Source organism: Schistocerca serialis, chromosome 6, assembly GCF_023864345.2.
Source record: "Schistocerca serialis cubense isolate TAMUIC-IGC-003099 chromosome 6, iqSchSeri2.2, whole genome shotgun sequence".
NCBI classification, from domain to species: Eukaryota; Metazoa; Arthropoda; class Insecta; order Orthoptera; family Acrididae; genus Schistocerca; species Schistocerca serialis.
In genome coordinates, this window is record NC_064643.1 from 337,835,674 (window position 1) to 337,842,017 (window position 6,344).

Sequence of the window (6,344 nt, forward strand, 5' to 3'; positions counted from 1 at the left end):
TTCCTCACATACACCGCTTGGATGGTGCCTAGACCACAGATTAGGACAGATCTATTCCAGGGTCCTGTCGCCCCTACGGAGGTTTTCCGGCGCCTTGTATGTGTCATCCTCGCAGAGTTCCAGTGTGTCACCATTTCTTTACACTGATGGATCTGCGGCAGTTGATAAGGTGGGATACGCTTTCACATCTCCTACTGGCTTATAACACCATTTACTGCCATGATCATGCAGTGTTCACAGCAGGGCTTCTAGCAATTGAGAGCCGTCGTTATTGTTTCTCAGGCCTCTGTATACAGCGTTTTAATTTGTTTAGACACAATGAGTAGCCTGCAGGCTATCGGCCAATGCTACTCTAGTCACCCTTTGGTCTCTATCCATGACCTTGTCTCTGCCCTGGCCGTGCCGCCTGTTCCATTGTCTTTCACTGGGTCCCAAGTCGTGTGGGCATCACAGGGATGAACTGGCTAACAGTTTGGCTAGAGAATCAAATACTTCCACCCCCCCCCCTCCCATTTCCTTTCACGATTCCAGCTGTGGATATGCGGATCTTAGTCAAATCTCTTTGCTGAAAATGAAGAGACATCTGGTGTGCTACTGCTCATAGTAATAAACTCCACACAATCAAGGAGTCTACTGCAGATTGGCACTCTTCCTTCCCCTCCTCTCGGAAGGAGTCCACTGTCTTATTCCGTCTACGCATTGGTCATACCAATCTCACCCATTCTTTCCTCCTACGTAATAACCCACCCCCACAATGTGTGGAGCCAGAGTGACGGTATTGCACATGTTAGTGGAAAATTCCCTTCTTTTGGCCCTTCCCGATTCGTTAACTTTAAGTAGCAGACGATTCATGAACGATTGCTCTGGTCTTCAGTTTCCTCTGTGAAAGTGGTTTTTATTCTCGGATATAAAGTTCTACTTCAGTCTTGGAGCAGGGGCAGGTTGGTTGTGGTTCGGACTTTGACTCCTCGGTCTCCAACCCCATGACCTCCCTCTTTATCCACTTCTTAGATTTGGTCTCACCTTTTATGCCTTTACTGTATGTTTAATGTTCATTATTTTATAATTTGACTCCCCTGACTAGATCCGCCCACTTTTGGCCGATCCTCTTTCTTCTGTGACTAACTTCGGAACATCGGGACTGATGACCTAGCCGTTTGGTCCGATAACCCCTCTCAATCAATCAACCAGGCAAGTGGTGTTGTGGAGCACTACTTCTAACCAGATAACTTCCTAAATTTCAGACCTGTACCTGGTAAATGAATGAAATTTGGCCATTTAGTACCATTTTTACGAATTCTTCTCACACAAAGAAAGAACAGAAAAATAACAAATGTTTTCCCCAAGTTTTAATTAGGGAAATAGTGTTTAAAAGTTTAATTTTAAATTTAATGGGTATCCACATTGCTTATTGAAATTAATTTAAACATTATCTACATTCTGCTCTGTGGTTACCTGTTTTACTTCTTGAAGGGTATCATTAACAAATGGGGCCGAAATGCCAGTGGAATCCCGAACATCAAAATTGGCCAAAGATTGGATGTTAATCAACACCACCACTCGACTTTGTGTTAATGTCGTGCTAATGTTAACAGCTGACAACCAACAATTCACACAAAACACTAAAATCAAAGCCACAAATATGGTAAAGGATGAAACCCGCGTCGGTACTTATGTAATTGGCAAACGCCTGCCTTTATCAGACGACTACAGATGAAGACAGATGGCGATTGGAATAAACAGTTCTGGGGAAACCTGCTTATGTCCGACCAACAAAACCCGCTCTATCAGAAAAACATCAATGTTCATAAAGTATTTTATTAAAGAGTGTCTGACGGCTTCTGTGATGCTAACCCAGAAGCAGAGGGGTCTGGAAACAGACCAGACATAAACCCTATTGAACATCTGTAGGCAATAACACAGAATGCAGTCTTCAAACAACCTTGTTCACGCAACGGAGACCAACTCACTGCAGATTTTCAGGAGGTAAAAATTTCACCCCTAAGAGACCGCAGTGATCATGAAGATTTTTGGCACACAATTTGAAGAATATCTTGATATTAACGGATGCAATAAAAAACACTGAAAAACTGAGCAGGTGGCTGTCCAAATCATTCAAATGTAGAGGTGTTTTTGTAAGAAGTTCATTGTAATAAAAATATTATAATGTAACGTTCTTTTTAAAACAACTTCAAAAGACTGCGTGGATGTAGACCGGACACATAAGTGGCCTTACAGTGTAGGGTGTTACAACTGAAAGTGTTGTTACTGTTAGCAAAACTTCATATGCACTGATTGGGCAATTCAGCTCCCAATAGAGTTACTGCAAAATACATTAAGCCACTTAGGCACTGTTCAAAACTGATAACCTTGGTTCCAGTGCACAGAACAACAAATATTACCTCTAGAGCAGCAACGGTAGAACGCGATATATTCTGGTCCCTCATGAAAAAATAAAAATATGCTAGCTACAGGCTCAGCAGTGTGAAATACTGGCCATAATACTTGAAATACACATGAAAATCTTTTGGCTGATAAACGAGAACATTTAAGAAAATGAAACTATTTCGGAAAAAGTGTGACCTGGAGAGGCGGTACTGATTGTGGTGAATTAGTAGCATTGAGTTTTTTGGTAAGATTACATTACAAGTTAAATTTGTCTTTTAAAGAACATCTAACAGTTGAAGTTACATTAGAGAAATACATCATATTTACTGATTCACGAACAATGAGATTTATACGGGAAGTATTATCTAACCTCACTAAACCAGCATAAATGTAAATCAAATTACATAGAGCTCTCTTAGCAGATCTTAGAAACATGACAAAAGGGAAATATCGAACTAGTCATTTTATCAAATCAGTTTACGAACATTTTGGGGCTACTCAACAATCACAAAAATGATCAGCCAATTCATCTATACTAGAGCACTGGCAAAATGGAAAATCATAATCATCTTTACTTGCTTGTGTGAAGACTTCTGCTTCCATGTTCTCGTAATTCCTTCGTTATTCTAACAGATCGTGGCTTCACAAAGCACACCACAAAAACTGCCTTCTCCATAGACTTTAGCTCACAGCTACCTACAAATATGCGCCCAGCGCTCTTACTCCAACACTACAATCTGACAACAAGCAATATCTTTGTCCCTGCGGTCATGCAGAGATACGCATTATAAAGCCTATCACACACACACATCGTTTATAAAATCATTTACTAGTTTCATTTTAGTTTACACGAATATTATCGTATTCGGATGCCCCAGTAGACTTGCCCCCCTTCTAACAGCCATGTACCGCAAGTCTCTAGAGGAACGGAAGGTTCCAAATGATTGGAAAAGAGCACAGGTAGTCCCAGTTTTCAAGAAGGGTCGTCGAGCAGATGCGCAAAACTATAGAACTATATCTCTGACGTCGATCTGTTGTAGAATTTTAGAACATGTTTTTTGCTTGCGTATCATGTCGTTTTTGGAAATCCAGAATCTACTCTGTAGGAATCAACATGGATTCCGGAAACAGCGATCGTGTGAGACCCAACTCGCTTTATTTGTTCATGAGACCCAGAAAATATTAGATACAGGCCCCCAGGTAGATGCTATTTTTCTTGACTTCCGGAAGGCGTTCGATACAGTTCCGCACTGTCGCCTGATAAACAAAGTAAGAGCCTACGGAATATCAGACCAGCTGTGTGGCTGGATTGAAGAGTTTTTAGCAAACAGAACACAGCATGTTGTTATCAAGGGAGAGACGTCTACAGACGTTAAAGTAACCTCTGGCGTGCCAAAGGGGAGTGTTACAGGACCATTGCTTTTCACAATATATATATATATATGACCTAGTAGATAGTGTCCGAAGTTCCATGCGGCTTTTCGCGGATGATGCTGTAGTATACAGAGAAGTTGCAGCATTAGAAAATTGTAGTGAAATGCAGGAAGATCTGCAGCGGATAGGCACTTGGTGCAGAGGGTGGCAACTGACCCTTAACATAGACAAATGTAATGTATTGCGAATACATAGAAAGAAGGATCCTTTATTGTATGATTATATGATAGCGGAACAAACACTGGTAGCAGTTACTTCTGTAAAATATCTGGGAGTGTGCGTGCTGAACGATTTGAACTGGAATGATCATATAAAATTAATTGTTGGTAAGGCGGGTACCAGGTTGAAATTCATTGGGAGAGTCCTTAGAAAATGTAGTCCATCAACAAAGGAGGTGGCTTACAAAACACTTATTCGACCTATACTTGAGTATTGCTCATCAGTGTGGGATCCGTACCAGATCGGGTTGAAGGAGGAGATAGAGAAGATCCAAAGAAGAGCGGCGCGTTTCGTCACACGGTTATTTGGTAACCGTGATAGCGTTACGGAGATGTTTAGCAAACTCAAGTGGCAGACTCTGCAAGAGAGGCGCTCTGCATAGCGTTGTAGCTTGTTCGCCAGGTTTCGAGAGGGTGCGTATCTGGATGGGGTATCGAATATACTGCTTCCCCCTACTTATACCTCCCGAGGAGATCACGAATGTAAAATTAGAGAGATTCGAGCGCGCACGGAGGCTTTCAGACAGTCGTTCTTCCCGCGAACCATATGCTACTGGAACAGAAAAGGGAGGTAATGACAGTGGCAGGTAAAGTGCCCTCCGCCACACACCGTTGGGTGGCTTGCGGAGTATAAATGTATATGACTACTTTCAATAAAAATCTTGGGTGAAACTTGTCCACCCTGTATGTGTTCAGTGCTGGAACTGAAAACGATGCTTGACCGTCTAGTTAATCTTATATTACGTAAGTTAAACGTTCTATAAGAATATTATTAGTCTGGTATTGCGTGCATCTCATCGTGGCTTCTACAGTTCACAGAAATTTTCTAGTACAGTGTATTGATTGCCGGCTGACAGCGCATCAAGTTTAATGTTAAAAGAAAAAAAAACAGTTAAATCATACTTAGCATAACTGTGGCGTCACGTGTTTTTGAAATAAAATAATTCAGTAAAATCATGACAAATATTGACCAACATATGGTTATTTATTATAAACTACAGTTAAGCAACAAATGTTACATAAATGCTTACTACTTCAACATTGCTAATAAAATTCTAAATTTTTAAACCGCTGTAGAAAATATTGAGCCTCCGTTAAAGTACTAGAACTTCCGTGCATAATATTTACAAACTTGATGTCAAAATGTGATGCAGTACAGTGAATTTTAGTGCTACGTAACATTAATGAAATTAAATTATTTCCCAAGTTACATCATAACAGCGTAACAGCTAATTCGTTGCCACTATGTTCATATGTCACAGATTGTTTCATCATGGTGTGTAAAACAGTCACTGAAACTCTGAAATAATTTATTTTAAAAAGTAGTTGGCGGTGGAATAAAACTGACTACGTTTAGCATCAAACTTGTTGCAGTGTAACAGTAAGATACTCTAAATGCAGTTTCAGTAGTTACGGATCCTGAAAGTGTGAAACGGGTCTAACTGGTACAATCATTGCAGCTTCGGTCCAGGAGCAGCGGACGACGCAAGACTCCCCACCAGGGAGACTCCGCCTCCGCCACCGCTGCCGCCGCCGCCCCCGCCCCCACCGCCTACGACTGTCGCCGCCCCCCATGCGTCAGGTGAGCCTGCGGGCGCTGCGGCTGTGCCGGCGCATGGTGGCCAGGCTGCTGGAGATGTTCGCCGAGCGGCCGCTGGGCCAGCGAACGCTGCACGCTGTGGGCGACGCTATGTGGGCTGCTGAAAGGGCCACCATCTGGGCTGGGTCTGCCACGGCTGACTTCGCAGGTGAGGCTCCGCTCCGTGCCACTGTGACATTCCTGTGCTGGGGTGTCTGCTACAGTAGCGGAGATTTCTCTCATGCCCTTTCGTGAATCAAGTACTACAGAAATTCAGAGACTCATCCCATAATCGGAGGATTTATCTTATTTCTAAATTTCCAGTCACATTCAAAGCAGTCCCCTAAAGTTGATACGCAACTCTTCCAGCACTTGAAAAATAGAAGGAATTTGCTCGCTGAACAGTTTCAAAATTAGTTAACATTACACATGACACTCTTCTATGGAGTCAAAAACGCTGCCCCTTTAACTTACTGGGACGAGGACGAAATATGAAGGGACTAGATCAGGTGTTGGTTAGCTGTCACTTTTTTTTTTTTTTTTTTTTTTTCAGGAATTCCCTCACAGTGAGCGAAATTTGTGTGTTGCCACGATACAGTAAATAACTTAGCTCTCCCATCATCTTCTCTCGAATTTTTCCTCCTGCATATGGGACAAAGTGGGGCAAGTTCCGTTATTATAGTATTATTTGGAACGAAATGACAAGACTAAATCCACTTATTCTT